The 18,606-nt window shown below is 49.3% G+C and overlaps 1 protein-coding gene across 4 annotated transcripts in view; it reads left to right on the top strand.

The window, feature by feature from the left end:
- Window positions 1-18,606, top strand: part of PSD2 (pleckstrin and Sec7 domain containing 2) — a 78,902-nt gene that overhangs the window by 13,914 nt on the left and 46,382 nt on the right. Inside the window, exon 1 of one of the 4 annotated variants that reach the window (XM_037397590.1) lies at window positions 3,484-3,611. The exons of the other annotated variants lie outside the window; for them this stretch is intronic. The gene's annotated coding sequence lies outside the window, so the exon portion shown is untranslated. Of the gene's footprint in view, window positions 1-3,483; window positions 3,612-18,606 lie in introns of those variants that run through there. 4 annotated transcript variants of the gene reach the window in all.

The raw sequence follows: 18,606 nt of genomic DNA on the forward strand, positions 1-18,606 counted from the left end.
TATGGAAGAGACACTGCAGATCCCTTGTAGCCAGAAGAACAGCAGGCTCCCTACTGGACCTCCCAGAGTTTGCTCAAATTAGTTGCTGAGGATACAGTTTTCATACAAGAAAAGTTAGTAAAATCAGGACAAGTCAGATGCTGAGAGTGGTCGTGTCTGCTTGGGGAGCTGATTTTACGTCAATGATGGGCTCTCAGGAAGACAAATGCAAATTCATACATTCAGGAACCCCCACGAGCAGAGGGAAGATGGTGACTCATGATATGCATGAAGATGGAGAGTGAACAGAGTCATCATCCAGCAGCATCAGTCTTGCCTTTTGCCAAAACCTGAAATGCCAGGGATGATGTCTCCCATATTCCAGGCTGGGATTTCCCAGGCAGAAATGCCTACAAGGGGCAGGGGATCAAAAACCTCCGGAGCCCATCAAGATTTCTTTTGCCTGAGTGAGAGGGGTGAGTAATCCTCGCACAAGAGATTCATGCTGTGCAGTTTCATCTTGGGACTTCCAGAGAGCACTGGAGATCATGGTGGGCATGGTTGGAAACCCACTTGTTATGGGGATGGAGCATTTCAAACTTAGGCATTAAGCTGCAGTTAAGATACTTTTAAAATTGTCAGGTGAGGTTTATAAACCTTGTGGTATTGTAGGGTAGATGGTCCTGCCTTCTCCACTTGGAGCAATGCAGGAGCAGAGCTGGGGCTGCATGGCAGCCAGCCTTGCAGCAACTTTGGAGCTCAGGTTTATCAGTGGATTCCACAGGGGTACCTGACCATGAACAATCTCAGGACCACAAGCTCCCATCTTTTTCCAGGGATCTGCCTCTCCCATCAGCCTAGCTGGGGTGTTTCCATGGTCTGTACAGTGTAGCTCCTGTTAACTTTTGTGCCTGTCATGAGGTCTGCAGAGTTTAGGTGTGGTGCCCGGAAGACCCCCAGATGTGTGCTTTCATTTGCTTGGGGGGTGCCCCCCTTGATGTCAGTGTGGAAGAAAGGTGGCCTCTCCCTATGTTGCTCCTGCTTCCCCACAGAACTCATGTCACAGGTGGCAAACGGCATCTGCACGCTCACATGCACATCCCAGCGTTAAACAGCATGCCCAAAATTGTAATAGTTTAGGAGATTTCTTAATTAAAAAAAAAACAACAAAAACATTATGACATGTGCAAGGCATCTAACACCAATCTACCAGCAATCCAGGGAAAATCTTAGTACTGTTACTGTTAGGAGTGTCTCATAAATGTTAAGGACAAGCACACCACCCTGCTTGAAGGATGACAGGAGGTTTTTCTCTGAATCCAGCTGTTGATCTGCTCATTCCCAGAAGCAGAATGATTGATAACCCAGTTATTTGGAACCCACTAGTGGATGTATTCTTAGAAACTAGAACCTCATTTTCTCACGCTGCAAAATGTCACTTCCTAGGGCTGGCTGTGCAGAAATTGGATTTTGTTACTTGCCTTCAGACCTGAACAGTACAATGGACTGATGAATATTGATTGTGCTTTTTTTTTGTTTTTTTTTTGTTCTGTTGTTGTTAAAGCACCCTAACCTGGTAATTGGTTGATTACAAATACATTAGAATTGATCAGAGAGAGGAATAGGACAGACTTTTGTGATGGTGTAATGCAGATCCTGTCTCTTGGATGAAGGAACCCTGAGGGAGGCTAGCAGTCCCACATTGGATTCGTCCAGCTGCTTACTGCCCTTGTCCCTGGCCACAAGATCCATTTCATGTCTCTCCAGCACAGTAACCTTCATTCACACTTGGGTTTGTTGGATAACTCCTGAGTATAGCTGCGGGGTGGCTCATTACATGGTTCATTACCAATACTATCCCTGGCAAACAACCCCGTGTGCTGTGCTGTGGGGTATCCCTTCTGGAAGAATATACGGCCGTGTTCTGCTGAGCTACTCTAGGACATTATTTAATCTAATGGCTGTACTTCAGTGTTTGGATGTATGGCTATACATTGTAATGATGTTTTTAATTTGAGGTATTGGGGATTTGTCCGCTCACTCAGCAGTGTGCATCCTCTGGAACAAGCTTTCAAAGAGGCACAGAAGTCTAGGGAGAGGGTTTCTCCAAGCAATCAGGAAGCCATTGTCTGTCTTGGAACATGCGTCTGGCAGCCACCAAACCCTTCTTCCTCGGCCTAAAGGTCCAGCTTGGGACTGCTCCCTGTGTGTGCTGCTGAGGGATCCCTTGGTCCCCTGCGGGCTGTCAGAAGGGAGGACAGTCTGGGCACCATGAGACACAAGGCTGAGGGCAGGCAGGCAGCATGCATCCCTGTGAAGCAGTCAGGCAAATGGGTGAGCATCCTGGGTCGTGTGGGTTGTCAAGATGTGGGTGATCCCAGTGCAGAGGTGTGGGCCAGCTCCAGGTGAAGGATCCTGGCAGCTGGGCACTGCCATGGCTGGCTCAGGCTGAGGAACTGCAGGCTTGTGCTCCAGCTGGGCAACTTGAACCAAAGAGCACCCACCACCTCTCACCTGCGCGCCCATAGAAACCCCTGTTACATTATAGCCACCAAATGGCCAAGAGGTAGTGTTCTCCCTACAACGCTGTATCTGCAAGTAAGACAGGCCCTAAAACAGGGAAGGTTTTGTGTCCCTGTGCATCTCCACCCTCTACCGTGTCTCCAGCCGTCTCAGTGAGCCAGATGCCTGTGCTAGACTTTAGACAGACAAAACTGTTGCCTTTGCATCCAAGACCTGTCAGGAGTGAGATGCATCAGGCTTGCCAAGGAAGGTCCCAGTGATGGTAAGCAGGCGCGTGGTCCAGCCCAGCATGGTGGAGGTGACTCTGGAGCCAGCTGGGCAAGCAGGCACATGGGCAGCACTGCTGCAGCTTTGGTCGTGGGGGGTGGGATGTGATGTGATGCAATGAGATGGGGTTGCAGCAGGTGGGAGTGCCCAGAGGCACAGAGCAAGCTGACCTGCAGTGCTGGGGTCTGAACCAGGGTGGGTCCTTGAGGTATTTCCAGTGCTGTACGTGTGCGTACGGAAGCGTGTCAGTTGTTAACAATGGTGTAAGTATTTGGCAGCCTTTCAACCCAAAACTTCAAGCCAGTCTCAGCTTGAAAAAGCAACAATTTGGTGGCAGGAGGCAGAGCTGTCCCCCAGAGCTTTGCAAGTGTGTGTGGGGCAACGAGCCCCAGCACCCCGGGGGATATTGTTGGCAGCTTCCCTGCAGCCAGAGCAGGAGTGGAGCCTCCCAGGCAAGTGCCAGGTCTGCTCCTGCCTGTACTCCTCAAGGGGCTTTGCTAGCAAGGGCTTTATTGCATCCTTTCACTGGGTCTATTCACCATCATTCTCTGCCGCCGCCTCCTCTCCACGTCCCCTCCCACCCTGCCTTTGCTGGATCCCCAGCAGTCTCTTGACACCTTGGGGGAAGGCTGGGAGGTGTAACCATCGCCAGCAAGAGCGAGGCAGAGCAGGAGGGAAGGGAGAAGGAAGCCAATAACGGGGAGGTCTAGGAAGGCAGTGGAGGGGGAGGGACGGGGCCACTCCTCCGTCGGTGGGACTGCAGATTATTTTGCATGGATTGTTGAAGAGAAAAGGGAGCTGCATTTGTGAAGGGACCAAAAAATAAACAGCTCATTGCTTGGGTAAGTGCAAATGCGAGCTCCCCTGCTCTCATTGTCATGCGGTACATTGATCCTCCATCATATTTTGCTTAGTTATACCGTTTGGATTCTTACTACGATTATTTGATGCAGCAGCTGTATGCTTCAGTTGCTAGAGATTGAATCTTCCTGATACGTGTGTGTGTATGTGTGCGTGTGTGTGTGTGCCTATGCATGCATGTGGAAAGATGCCCATTCTCTGAATATACATTGACACATTTTTCCAGCTCTCAGTGTGGTGTGTCATTTATACTACAGCATGCCGTACACACACACACACACAAATGGTGTTTGCTGTTACTGATTTTAAAATCTGTTCATCCATGCAATTATTGAAAGAGCAAGACTGTTCAGCAGCTAAAAATTAAAGGAGGGCTCTTAAATCACAGTCCTTATTGGAATGGGCTACTTTTCTTTATCCTGAGCCAGACACACTCAGTATTATGTTTTATAACAAAGCTACATTTAAAGATCAATTCGACAGTGGTTATTGCATTCAAATTACATGGTTGTCATGGAGATGGTACAGAGAAGCTGAAGTGATATGACTGCATCTGGACTGGAGTGGGGCTTCACTGCCGAGTGAGAGCTTGCCTTGCCTCCTGTGTCTTTTTGTCTCTGCTAGGTTACAATTTCTTTTAATCCTGAATGAAGCAGTACCGTATTAGAGGATTTAGAGGTCGAGCTGCTGTGATGGGTGTGTGTAGCCCCCGTTCAGCACTGTGTTATTATTGTAATTGTTATATTAGCATCTGTGTCTGCCTGAATTTCTTCTACAAGTCTGGGGAGGAGGAAGGCGTGAGAAGGACAGATAGTTTTCCAAGCACAGCTAGGGCTGGGAGTTCTTTCCAAAAAGATACCTGCCATGCCCACACCTCTTTGCTGGCTCCCACGTCTTGGGGGACAAAAGGGAAAGGATTCTCTGATTTTAGCCATGTTTATCTTCCATTTTCCTGCCTCAACTTTGAGGATACGAGGAGCCAGTCACCTGCTCATCACTGTATCAGGGATGTGGCACTGGGTTTTTGTTATTGTATTTGTTTCCTTTGCAACTGGTAATATGAATGTGTTGGCAGTTGGGAAAGAAAATCCATAATTTATGAGAACGAAATTTTCCTGCCTGAGGCTAGCTAGAATACAAAGAGTATATCTGTGGGAAGGGCATGTTATATGTTACAGATGTGTATTTCTCTAGTGGCTGGGAGTAAATCACACTATTGTGCTCATCTTCATTATTTTGGGTGTTAGGCTGGCTTTAGTCAATATTTAATCCGAGCTCATTGTGTGCTCAAACAATAAATGTGCAATTTGGAGCCCAACTTTACATCTATAAAATGCTTTGGGTATGCATGTGGCATTGTCTCCATAAATGCAATTTCACCCTTTTCTGTAAGACCAAGCCCATTGTGGGGATGTAAATATAGTAAAAGGCACTGGTGGAAACAAGCCCATCAGAATGGCAGTGTTTCTCTAATTGTATCACTAAACATAAGAGAGAATTAATTACTAGGATAAACAGAGCTTTGTAGCTGTTGGATCAGGTTAATATTTGCATGGAGTTTCAGGCCTGCATTATAGTAGCTAGTATTACGGTTTAAATTCCCCCCATGCCAGTAGGTAATGTTTTTAGCCAGAAGTGTAGCATATTATCATCAGATATTTTCGTATTACAAGTATGCTAAATCCCCATGTCCTTGTCAAATTGTCCATTGCAGCTGCTCCGAAGGGTGTGATTCAGCTAGGATTTTCTTTAATGTGATTTTTCCTGTACAAGAGTCCAAGCAAACAATGGATAAAGTCTGAAAGTGGGCAGCCAAGCCCAGAGGGGAAGTCTGAGAGATGGCTGATTCACAAAATGGATGGTACTCATTTTGTCTCTTCTTTCCCCCTAAAAGTTAGGCACAAGTAGAGTTGAAGTGGGTGGTTTTCCCTGGAGATCCCCTTGGATCCATAAGGCTGGAAGCCACACAGTTCTCAATCAATACTAAGTTCTCTCCTATCTCAGGGCATTACTGCTTTTGGCCCACCCCAGGACACGGCTGTATTCTTCTCTGGGGAAACTGTGGCTTGGAATGGTCAAGTGACTTTGCCAAGGTGGCAGCGGCAGCGCTGGCCAGAGGAGCAAGAGTTTTGCCAGCAAGATCCTCTCTTGGACCGTCAGGCCCCTTCAGTATCCAGATGGTGCAGTCCTGTTTGTAGGTGCAGTGGGAAGATGGTGGTGATGGAAAGCAGCACTGGTTCATGGAGACTGGGTGGATGGAGAAAGGGTGCTCTTTGCTGAGGCCACCCATTAGAGCTGCAAAGCAGGTGGCCAGAGGGAGTTGAGCAGTTTTACACCAGCATATGTGGTGTCCAAGGTGAGGACACGCTCCTCCGATCCAACCTACAGGGTAACTGAAATGAAGACCACTATGTGACCTATCGCATGGCTTTTCACATGGTGTTGAACACTTGGCACTTGGCAGGAGGTATCCACATTATTTCTCTTCATGGTTGCACCCAGGTCTGAGTGTGAAGCCTTTACAGGTGTCTTGGCTTTCTGCTCTCCCCTCTGATGCTGCTCAAAGTTCATTGCCCATGCTGTGATACCCCGTATTGCTCTTCTTGACTTCAGCCTATAGCCCCAATCCCTTTTCTTCACTCCATCCCATCATCCAACACCTCTTTGTCCCTTTCCTCCATGGAATTTCTCACTGATGAAGATCCCTCCATCCAGTGTTGCCATAAGCTGCAGCCCATGCCACGATCTATGTGCTATGCTTGTCATGAGGCACACGGTGCTGAGCATGTCAGGTTTAAAGGCACTGAAACAAAAAGCCTCCTTTGAAGTCCGCAGTGCTTTCACCATCTGTGGAGTTGCCCCAGGCGGTGTCAGTGGTTCTGCCCAAAGCTGGAGTTGGTCCTTGTTACCAGAAGGAAATGAAAAGGCCTGCTCGGCTCACATATCTGCGTGTAGCCCTGCTGACTCGCACAGGTTGATGGTGTTGCCAGAAGGATGCTCTCTGGGCTAGGAGGGGGCTGTTGCTACTGCCATCAGAGTGCTGGCTGTTGGCAGAGTGATTCCTTGCTGAGGTGGAGGTTGTACACGAGCAGTTACTGGAGTGGGCGATCTACTCCTGTAAATGGCCACTTCTCTTGAGGTTGCTGCTTGCTCTGCTAGTTGACAGTCTCTGCCATGTAGACACCTCCTTGCCAGATTTTCTGAGGGTGAAAACATCCTCCTTGCATCCCTTTCAGCAGTGAAATGCCTCTTCCAAGAATGTGCTGGGACAGGGTCCATGTGAGGCTCAGTGCTTACATGCTCCAAAGTCAAAGCATAAAACTCAGTTCTTTCGACCTTTTTTTTTTTTTTTTTTTAAACTTTGGGGTTGTTTTTTTAAACCCAGCTCCTCAGTGCTTTCAGCACAAACGCATCACAAATCTGAGTAAAATTTAGCTGACCTATAACTGCAATTTTTGGCCAATGAACAGTCTTTGAAAAAAATGTCACATGGTTCTGGGAAAGAGCCTCATAAAGGTGGAGAGGAAGCTCACTGTGGTACTGGTACTTGGTCTCACCAAGCTGTCCTCCAGCACCTGACCTGAAACTGGATAGTCCAAGGACAGCTTGGTGAAATATCCATGTGCTGCTCTATATCAAGCAGGACCTGCTGGCTCCAGGTATCCTCCTGGATAGCATCCTTCACAGCAAGCCCCCATCCCACTCGCAGAGGTCTCTGTCCACTCTGTGTGTGGCCACTTGATGTTGGCTGATGAAAGGGAGGATGGCACTTTCCCCAGTTCACCTGCAGCCTCTCCCTGTTGCATATCCTGAAGCAGCATCATTTCTTCCCACACATCCTGGCAGATGGATCTGGCAGAATTGGTTGAGATTTGTACCCAGCGCAGCATGAGGCCCTGCTCCCAGCCCAGAGCCCACCTCAGGTGGGGGTCTGCTTGTACCAGGCTCCGCATGTTTGCTGCTCCAAAGGGCACTGGGTGCCCCGGCAGTGGAAGTGGATGGAGGCCCGGTGTTCTGGGCACTTTCTAGGAACAAAAGCAACCTACGACACAGCCTGCCCAAGCATGACACAAGCATGCAGGGAACAGAGGTGGTTTCTGGTCAGAAGGGGATACACAATGCAGGGGGATTTTGCTAAATTAAAAATATATATTTGTCTTTGCTGGTACAACAGAAGCTAGGGGAGCAGGCAAGGGAAAACTGGGAAAGCTTTATTTAATTAGATTATGAGGCCCAAAGGCTTCAGACTCAGAAAAAAAAAAGAAATTATTTTTGTAATTGAGGATGGGGTTTCTGCCAAGTGCTGCTTTAATGAGTGTTTAGGTTTTATCTCATAAGTTAGCAACACCAGGCAAGGGCAGCTATTCAAACCACCCCTCACCAGAGTCTCTGGCTTGCCAAGGTAGGAGCTGGTTGCCAGCATCTGGGAACATTAACCTGCCTTTCGAGGAAAGGACATCCTGTGTCCTTTCAAAGCTATTTATCCAGGTCTCCTGGTATTCTTTCACCGTTAAAGCTCTCTTTCTTCCCCAGGTCTCAAGAGGCAGCTTTCTCCATTGCATAGGTGTGAAAACTGAGGCAGCAGATAATCACAGGGCTGTTTTTCCACCCAGAAGTAGAGAGATTCCACTTACCGCAGCAGCTGAGGTGGTTTCCTTCAATGGTTCCTTCCTCAGGGCTGGCGGGATGGGTGCCAGGTGCTGCTGGCCCAAGGCCCTGTTGTAGCCCTCCAGTGGCCTCGGCTGGGTGGCCGTGTAGGGGACAGCCCAGCTGGCTCTGTGCCACTCCGGCCCCTGCTCAGCCACACTGGTTCCTTCAGCCCGGGCAGCCCCCACCACACATGGAGCCAGTCACAGACATGGCAGCAGCAACAGGGTGTCCTTGTCCATGGCCAGCCTGGTTCACTGAACTGGGATGGGCTGTGGGGGCTGCTGGGCTGAGAGACCCTCAGCCACCCCCCTGCCTGGACTTTGGAGGGCTGTGCTGTGCTGTTCTGAGCTGTGCTAGGATGGGGTGGGCTGAGCTGTGCTGGGCTGTTCTGGGCTGTGCTAGGCTGTTCTGGGCTGCGCTGGGCTAGGCTGTGCTGAGCTGTGCTAGGATAGGGTGGGCTGAGCTGTGCTGTGCTATCCTGAGCTGTGCTAGGGTGGGATGGGCTGAGCTGGGATTGGCTGAGCTGGGCTGGACTGGGCTGTTCTGGGCACGGCTGAACGGGGCTGTGCTGAGCTTGGCCAGGCTGTTCTGAGCTGTGCTGGGCTGTTCTGAGCTGTGCTGTGATGGGGTGGGCTGAGGGTCATAAGCCTGAAGGCTTGACTCTGCTGGTCTGCCGTGTCCTTTGCTCTCCAGCCCCACCTGCCCAGTACATCTGTGAACCCATGCTGGTGTCTGCTCATGGAGCTGGGAGCAGTGGGGCTCCTGCAGAAGAGCCATTGCTACTGTAAGATGCCTTCTGCAGCCCCTGCATCATGTTGCCTTGCCACTCTGCTCCTTCCCACCCTGAAAGATGAAGCCTCTTCTCTCCCAGACCTGCTGTTCCTGCTCACCATTAAACCTGCAGGCTCATCAGCCTCCCTTGTGCCTCCTGGCCAAGGAGCCTGCCAGGAGCTGGGGCAAAGGACAGCTTCATCTGCCCAGCAGATGTCTTGAGCCCAGCAGTGCAGGAAAGGACAGCTCACAACTGTCTTTAAAACCAGAAAATCATCCCACTTGTCAGTCCAGCCCTCAGTTTTAGGCTCCATCTCATTAGGAGTTGTTTTGAAAGGATTAAGGCAAGTAACGAGTGGTTTTAAGACGCTGTACATCCCTGTTGCAGGGAGTATTTCTGAGGTGATTAGAAGTGCCTGTCTGCAAGGCACTAAGGCATCTCCAAATCATTTATTAACCCTTTATGAACTATTTATGAATGTGCTTCATAATAAAGCATGACCTTTTCATTTGCGCCCCTTCATTGGGTGGTCCTTGTTGTTGTCTGCTCCTCACAGGCAGCTGTCAGCTTCCTGAGCAGCATCCGTGCCCACCACAGCCATGGAGCCTGTCTTGCATCACTTCTGTCAGGGATGGTGCCTGCTCCTGCAGGTGCTTACCAGTGTCCACGCTATCCACAGCACCTGGGTGCTGTGCAAGTTTGTTCAGTGCACATACAGCTGGACCTGCCTCTGACGCAGCATTCCACAACAGGGGACACTAGGATGGGCATTATCCCTCACCACACAAATCACAAGACTGTTTTAAAAGAGCAAGACATTTTTATCCCAAGCTTTTGGAGCTGCCTCTTTTTGCCACTGTGAGCTCTGGTGTTCTCCCAGCTTCCTCCACAGTCTTCTCATTTTTGTGTGTAAGAAGGGGGAGAGCTGGGTGTTCAGATGTGGCCTCAGAGTGCTTGGATTTCCCATGTGCACCTGGTGTGAGGACTGTGATAATGTTGAGAGGAGGTGGCTCTGCATTGCTTGGTGGGAGTCTTGGACCAGAGCTGCCTGAGGTCCAGGAGCAGAGTAAGAACCCCAGGTGAAGTGCAGGAGACTTGGATGTGCAATATCACAACAAAGTAACAGCATGATAGCAACACCTAAAATGCAGATGTGTTACTATTACTGCCATCAGACTAAGAGAGAACAAAAGTGGCCACAAAATTGCAGCAGCTCCTGGTAGATGTAGGGAACGATCCTGTAGCAGAAACGTGTGCTTTAATGACTAGGTGTTTTTTGTAAGCACAAACAGAATGGTAGAGAATCCACTATACGTATAACAGCAAACTGTAAGGAGTGCACCTTGGTGACACTGTCCCTTTAATTTTGCACACTACAAAAATCAGAGATTCCCAGTCTTAGACATACAATGTGTAGCTTGCACAGTTTTCTCAGGCTCCATGCTCCCACAGCAAGCCTAATTGCCACTCCTCTTGTGCCACTATGTCACTGTGTCATCCAATGAACCAGGCTGAACAGCATTAATTGCCTGAACCTTTATTTCATCTTTACAACACACTTACTTCTGGCAGGCCCCTCTGGCTTCTCTGTGCATTGGTGAAGACTCAGCCCAGGATGTAATTCATCAGTTCCCAAAATCATTGTCTGATTCATAAATACGATGATGTCTAAGGAGCAAGAGGAGAGCCGTGAGAATTCTGTACTTTAACAAAGCCCACTAAAAGGCAAAATTACCTACTGCTGTCTGGTGTAGCAACACTGAAGCCTTGTCACAAGACCTAGTGCAGGGCGTCTTGCACATTGGGAAGCTAGAAGAGGCTCTGGGTCCCAGAGCAGCTTTAGCCAAAACAGTGCACTGTCCTGATGCAATTACATCACCCTGATGGTGCTTCTTGCTCTTCTTATAATTCCCTTTTGGAGAAGAAATGGCCCTGTCCCTATAAAGCACCTTTACGTCAGTGTAGGAGCATGCCTGTTAGAGCTACACTCCTTCATCAGTAAAATCATACTCCTATTGGCATGGTTATCCAGCACATCCATTAAGGGCAGATGAAACCTCTGCACAGGAGCTGCAAAATGGCTCCATCAGGTTTTCAGTATGCTTTCTGGCCAACTTGCTTAGTTCTCAAAACAAGTCAGCTTCAACATTTCATGCTGCTCAAAGGTGTCCATGCTTAGGGAAATAATTTTTTGTCATGTTGGAAAGTGATGTTCCTGGGGGCTGTTGCTTTCAGGGTCCTCCCAACAACAGCCATTCCAAAATGGAGAAACTCACTCATAAAATCTCACTGATTATTCCTGAAGCACCTGTTTTCTCCAGTTGAAAACACAGCAGTGTAATCTGGATCTGCTTTGAACTGTCTGTGGGAAGAAAAAGGATGACTTGCAGTTTCAGAAAGGTGTGTTCCTTACTCATTAGCTGTGCTGTAAAAGCAGAAGCCTGTCTGTGGAGAGCTAACAACCCTGGCAGCTGAAGGGTGACCTCTGCTCTCAGTCAGGCGATCTCTGCTCATTTCTATGCGTCTGGATTCCCAGCGCTGCTGGACTCTGTATCCCTTGGGCTGGAGTCCATTTGCCTTCAACCAACTTGTCTACCAACTTCTTTGGACAGAGCAGCACTGCAAAGATCTGGTGTCTTACTAGTCCTCTGTCAGGAAAGGATTTCTTCTGTATCCCCCCACATGAGAGGTTTATTGATGTGTTGGAGTGTGAAGAGAAGTTTACCTCCCCTTCAAAACTCCATCTTATTCTGTAATACTGGTCTCCATCATGCTTCTCCTAGTGGGCAAGTAGGCTTGCCTGCTGCCTCCTGAAATCTTGTTAAGGTCTTGCAGTGAGGCGTTGCATAGGTTTAGTGTAGATGGCATGGCAGGAATTTTCCTTTTCTGGGGTCTGAGTCAGCTGCCAGACCTGTTTTATTATTTTGGGTACGGGGAGAATGTAGGGAAGGAGGATCAATGCAAAGGGAAAGAAAAAGTGGGGAAGAAGGCTGTTTCCATTTATGGGTTATGAGACGCAGTTACAGCTCTCGTGGACTTTTATGGAAGGTAACCCTAGCTGTGGGGAAAGCTGGGTTTTAATGAATTCAATTACAATGCTGCACAGAACTGAGTGGAAAGGCCCCATAAGCAGCCTGATTTTATAATAAAACCTACAGACAATCAGGACACAAGCCCAGTTTACAGTCATCCAAGGTATAAAGCTCCCCCTGAAGAGAAGGTGAGCACCAGAGCAAATAGGCAGAGGTGAGGATGGAGCCAGCTCTGAGCTGAGCTAAGAAACTCTGCTGTTCACAATCAAAGAGGAATAAGGTTTGTCTGGAATTACCCTATGAAAACTCCTATCCTGAACAGCATGGACTGATAACAAACTTAGTTCTACATTAAGGCAGAGTTGGAGCCACTGGGACCCACCTGTTTCCCAGGTAGGCACCCTGCTCTCAAGCTGTCTTCTGAGCTGCAGGAGCTGCCTGAAGGTTGGGTGCCGGGGCACAGACAGCCTCTGCCCTTTTTCCCCTGCCTTTGCTCCCATGCCAGGGAAGGGGTGGCAGGGACCCTTGCACATGCAGGAGTCTTTTGATGTCCCTGTGACCCGCCTTTACACCCACAGGCTTTACATCTGTGCTGGCCTATGCCTTGAGCTCCTGCAGCAAACCACTACCTTGGCCAGATCCACTTAGCGGGAGCATTGTCTTACGAAGGCAGGATCGACAGCCCTGTGGGAGATGCCCTCTTCCTCCTTCACCTAAGATGCAGTAAAAATTTGCCCTCCTTTGCTCTTCCCTCTCTGGAGACTCCTGAGCCACAGGATTCCTGTGAATTGCAGTGGTTTCCTGCAGGCGGAGCCCATGGGGAGCCCTCTGAGCTCTCCAAGGGGGTCAAGGCTTGCTTTTGCAGGAGCAGGGATCTAAGGGTCCGACAGACCCTGCTGGCTGCTCTATCACTGATAGGACCTTTGTCCTTCCATAGGCAAACTTGGAAGCCCTGGGTGGGGTTTTAAAGCAGCCTGTTCCAGGAAGAATACAGCCCTGACATACTGTCTAGAATAGAGGGATGTTCAGGTCTGTGTTCATCAGCTTCCCGGACCTTCTGTCTCAAGCTTACGCTTCTTCTGGGGAACTCATAAACTCACTGTCCCTATGCTTTGGCCCATTTTTTCGTGGAAGCTTAGGCAACTCCTACCACTTCACCAAGATGCAAAGTGATGGTGCAGTCCAGGCTTTCACCACTGTAGGCTTCAGACTGTGACTCTGTTTCCCCCATGAAAAGGTCCATTTTGCATGATGCACACACAGGGCTAGAGGAAGGTTCAGTGCACTAAGTGCTGTGTAGCCAGGGTGTCAGTACAAAGAAAGGAACATGTGAAAAATACTAAGTATATTCTTTTATTTTCCCCCTTTAAGTAACCGCATAAGAGCGCAAACAGAAAGCTGTTAAGAATTTTAAGACTCAGTTTATTGTTTTCTATAGGCAAAAAACTGTCATTGTTTCCCCAAGATGAAGTTTTGTAGGAGTCATTTGGATCTGAACGTGTACTAATTGCTCTGGGGACTCTAATAAAAACTCAAAATAAGGAGCTGTAGGATTTGGCTTCAAGAAAAAGTATGTTCAATGCACAGTGATTTTTGATTACCCAGAGGCTCTTTTTTTAGCATGTAGCTGGTTTATTTTAGCCTGTGGTGTATGTTTTATCCATGGTCTTTTTTCTACATTGGAAGTGCAGGATATAGAACCTGTCGGTGATTGCTGGAAACCACGGGGACAGCATACTGCCCATGAGCACTGACTAGCAGTGCCCCAGGGGCTCTCTAAAGCAAAACACTAGCATCAGTGAGTGCTCGGATTTCCTTGCTGACCCAAGGTTTCTTTCAGGCCAGGCGCGTGCTGGCGTGCAGTGACACCCAGTCAGGAGAGCTGACACCCTGGCCCTGGCATGGCAGGCTGGCCCTGGTGACTCTCACAGGTGGCTCCCTGAAGCCTGGTCTGGGGTTCCCACAGCACCACACTGGCCCTTGTCCAGCCCGAGTCCTCACTGCCTGGGGATGTGGGCTGGAGCAGACAGTACGCAGATCTGACCCCAGGATGGGTGTCCAGTCCTTCCCCATCTGGAGCATCTCTGTCGCTCCTGCCAGCCCTCCCCCCACAGGGCACAGAGCAGTACACTTCTACCAGGTTTCCAGGAGCTAGAGAACTACAAGATTGAATGCTTTGCCTTGTCTCAGAAAGGCTGTTGCAAAGCAGGGAACTGAAGAATGGTATGGGTTTCTCAAGTCACAAGCTGAGACTAACCAAAACTGTCAGGATCTCTCCTAGAATGACCCAGGCAGATGGGTCCCATCTGGATCTTCAGAGGGAAGGGCACCTCCATGTACCCATGGGCGCCACACCTGAACCAGGACATGGTGTGGGTTATGAACAGTTGCACACATCAGCTCCTAGCTGTTACACAGAATGGGTAATGCAGTCACAGATGCCCTCCACTAGATGTTGGAGGACCTCTTCTGGTGGGTCCAGCTGGTTCTGGGAGCACAGGGAAGGGCTTCACAGAGTAGTCTCCAAGGTAGCATGGTCAGAGGAATGTTAAGGGGAGAACAGAGTGGGGAAGTACTGAATCCCTCAAGCTCTGCCCACTTTCCTCTCTATCCTGACTTGCAGTAGCACCTTTGAAATAATCAGTGTCTGGCTGAGACCCCAGCCCAGCCCTGCTCCTGAGACCCCAGTCTTCAGAAGAGCTGTTGCAGATGAGTTAGAGCTTGATGTCATCAGGGAAGGATTCGTGTATAGAACAGAGGCTGCTGTACAGAACAGTTTGGTGTTGTATAAATCCTTGGTGTGCCTACATCTTGACTTCACTATGCAGTGCTGCTTTCCCCATCTCTAGACTGTAACAGAGTAATAGAAGTAATAGAGTCAGGGGAAATCCAAAGAAAGGTAGTCAAAATTCTCAAGAGGGTGGAGAAGCTGTCTTATGAGAAAAAGCTAAGGTGGCAGGGACTACAGTCTGGAGAGGAGAGGGTGAGAAGTGATATGATTGAGGTCTTCAAAATCATATAAAACCAAAATAATATAAAAACAAGCCTTCAGCCCATGAGAGAAACAAAAGAGGATTTTCACAACGAGAATGGTAAAAAGTTTTTATTGTCAGCCATGTTGAAAGGGCAGAAGTCAATGCAGAGACATAAGAGGGAGGAGACATGCTTCAAAAGGAAGAACCATGATCTCTCCATCTCTCTATGGGTTTGGCTCCTCACTGTGCCCATGCATACACCTTCCTCCCAGGGTGATGTGTTGCACCTGCATTTTATAAATTAATTGGTGAGTTGGGCCATAAAAACACAGCCGTTCCTGTTCACCGGCCACAACATGGATGGGATCAACAGTGTGTACATCAAACAGCTGTGCGGCATGTCTTGCTCCTGCTCAGAGGGGATGGGAACTCAGAGCACATGGCTTATCGCAGTGAAGGACATTAGTGTAGGCGTTTTAGCCCAAAGAGTTCAAGGGCTCTCTCCAACAAGAGTGACCAAGGGAATTTTTAAGCTCTTATAAAACCCAAGCCAGATGCCCAGAAAAAGTGATTCAGCTCATTAGTATTTCCCCCTCTAAGAAAAGCAGAAGGCAATTGCAGCAGGCTGGGCGTAAGGCAGACAGGGACAAGGCCCAGCTGTAGCCGCATGTGTCAGTGGTGGCTCCATGTCTGCACGGCACAGTTTGCATCAAGGAAAGGGCCAAGCAGGAAACATCTGCCTGTTGCATCTTTCTGAATTCTGCTGAAGAACTCTTCCCTCCATAAAAGCTGTGACCTAAAATTGCTTTTCACTCTTGCAAAAAGAGGATGGAAGGTGTTTTTAAGAAACCAACATCTTGAGAAATCTGTGGCCACTTTGCAATGGCCTAGAATGGGGTCCTGGGGCACAGAAAGCACTGCATTTCATGGTGGTCAGCAAGCAAGGAGGGAGGCGGGTGCCTCCTGCCCCAGGGATGAAAATAACTTAGAAAGAGCAGGATTAAGTGTTTCTTACCTGGTTGTCTGAATGTGTGGTACTGGGAGTCACCCAGAGGATGGAAATCCTGAGATGCTCCTGTCTGGGTATGTCTATGCTACATTCACATTACACTGAGCAAGCCCTATGCTGTGGGGTATGAGGAAGAAATATACGAACTGAAGCTGGTTATAGGATTACATGTGCCTCCAGGTGCCAGTGTGGATTTGTGAGGCCAAGGGGCTCGTGGCACCTGAGTGGTGGCACAGGCATCTTCTGTCTTCTCTTCTTGACAGCCCTCACCCCCATGCACCAGAAGAAACTGTGGGCAAAGCTGCTGCTTCGAGCCCACTCACAAGAACTGGCTCATCCCTGTTAGCACCAGGCCCAGGGCAAGGGCTACAACACCCCTTGTTGGCACTGCCACCACCTCAGGTCCAGCAGAGTGTGGTGATGCTCTGGGTCAGGCCTCCTTCTACAATTTTGCTGAAGGTCCCAGAGAGGTCAGTCCTGCTCTGCTCTGCATCTTCCAAACTTGCAGGCTACACACAAGCAGGTGCAAGGTCGTGGTGCCCTCCTTCCCCTGGGATCTGCACTCCAGTGTATCCCAGAGCAAGGCAACCCACTTTGCAACCCATTCCCCCTCTTGACAGCCCGAGCCTTCTCCCCCTCCCCCCCACTTTCTTAACTCAACTCTGAGGTTGTCAGATGAGCACAGGATCTGCTTGTTTTCTCCTTCACCTCCACCACCACGGAAACCACATCAGAATGTGCCTTTCTCCTCCCTGATATCCCTGTGTCTCCTGCTCACCCCCTGGACTTCTTTGCATCTTTTCAGTGCCAGGGTGAGGGCAAAGCCCTCATGAAGAAGCTGCTACCCCAATTCCACCAAGCCCGAGGGAATGGGATGCAGAGCAGCAAGGCAAAGCAAGGTTGCAGCACAAAGCATCCCAGCTCAGTGTGAGCTTGAGGAAAAGCTTGTGCTCGACTAAGCAGCAGGATTCTTCTCCAAGCCTTCCTGTGTTGCAGCAGCCAAGTGGTTACACAAAACTGAAGTGGGAGTCTTTCCAGTTCCTAATGCAGGGAAGAAAATTAAAAATAAATCATTTCCCACCAGCCATTCAGCTTCAACAAAAGCTGGGAGACTTGCAGAGGCAGTTCCTGAAAGAGCTGCTGTGTGGTGTCCAGCCCCTCACACAATCAGGGCAAACTTTGCTGCATCTCTGCCCAGCCTCTTTGGGACCGGTGCTTTCCTGCAGTGGATGCCAACCCGGCTTTGCTAGCCCTACTGCCAATCCAGCCATCATCCCAAAGTAACCAGTGGGGCACTTCTGCTCTCTGTGCCCCCTAACCAGCCCTGCCCCATCTTGTGGTCCAGGGGCCATGTAGGACCCCAGGGGCAGAGCAAGGCTGGAGCAGGAGTTGGTGGCTGTCCTGCATTGCTCTCCTGTGGCACTGGGCACATGGCAGTTGGTGGGCTTATGTTGCCGGGTTTCTGGTAAATGAAGCTAATAGCAGCTGGCTTGCTTAGATCTGCCCTGCAAGAAAGGGCAGCATCAGAGTGCTGCAGGGGATGGGATCCTCAGTCCCTTCTGCCTCTCTCCCATCTTGCGGTGGAAGCACCAAGCCCCAGCACTGGGGAGGAGATGGAAAGGCTGTGGTTAGCACTGAATCATGGATGCCTTGGATTCACTTAACCTTTCCTACAGCAGTAATAGCCTCTTTCCAGCATGAATCCATGTTCTTCTGCTTAAGTGGGTGCCGTGGTTTAACCCCAGCCAGCAACCAAGTACCACACAGAGGCTTGCTCACCCCCCCTCACCCCGAGGGATGGGGAGGAGAATCGGAAAGGAATGTAAAACTCAAGGGTTGAGATAATAACAATTTAATAGGTAAAGCGAAAGCAGCGCACACAAGCAAAGCAAAGTAAGGAATTCATTCACCACTTCCATCGGCAGGCTGGTGTTCAGCCATCTCCAGGAAAGCAGGGCTCCATCACATGTATGGTTACATGGGAAGGCAAATGCCATAATGCTGGATGTCCCCCAGCTTCCTTCTTTTTCCCCCAGTTTATATATTCAGCATTATGTCATATGGCATGGAATACCTCTTTGGCCAGTTTGGGTCACCTGTCCTGGCTGTGTCCCCTCCCAGTGTCCTGTGCCCCTCCAGCCCTCTCGCTGGCAGGACCCAAGGAAATGAAATGTTCTTGATTTAAAATAAACAATACCCAGCAACAACTAAAAACATCAGTGTGCTATCAACATTGTTCTCACACCAAATCCAAAACACAGCACTGCACCAGCTACTAAGAAGAAAATTAACTCTATCCCAGCTGAAACCAGAACAGTGGGTCTCACAGAGCTAGTCTGGTCCAAGATGTGGAACTGCAACTTAATAACTGTCTACAACTCAGCAGGGCCACAGTAGCCATCGGTGTGAGCAGTCCTGGCTAGGACATAAGCCACATCATTCCATTTTCTTACCAGACCTGTTTTTTGTATACTAACCAATGTCACATTTGTGGGAGGCTGGGAGCCATGGACATGCAAGGGATGCCCACTCTAACCA

This window comes from Falco rusticolus, chromosome 8 (assembly GCF_015220075.1).
Source record: "Falco rusticolus isolate bFalRus1 chromosome 8, bFalRus1.pri, whole genome shotgun sequence".
In the NCBI taxonomy this organism is placed as follows: Eukaryota; Metazoa; Chordata; class Aves; order Falconiformes; family Falconidae; genus Falco; species Falco rusticolus.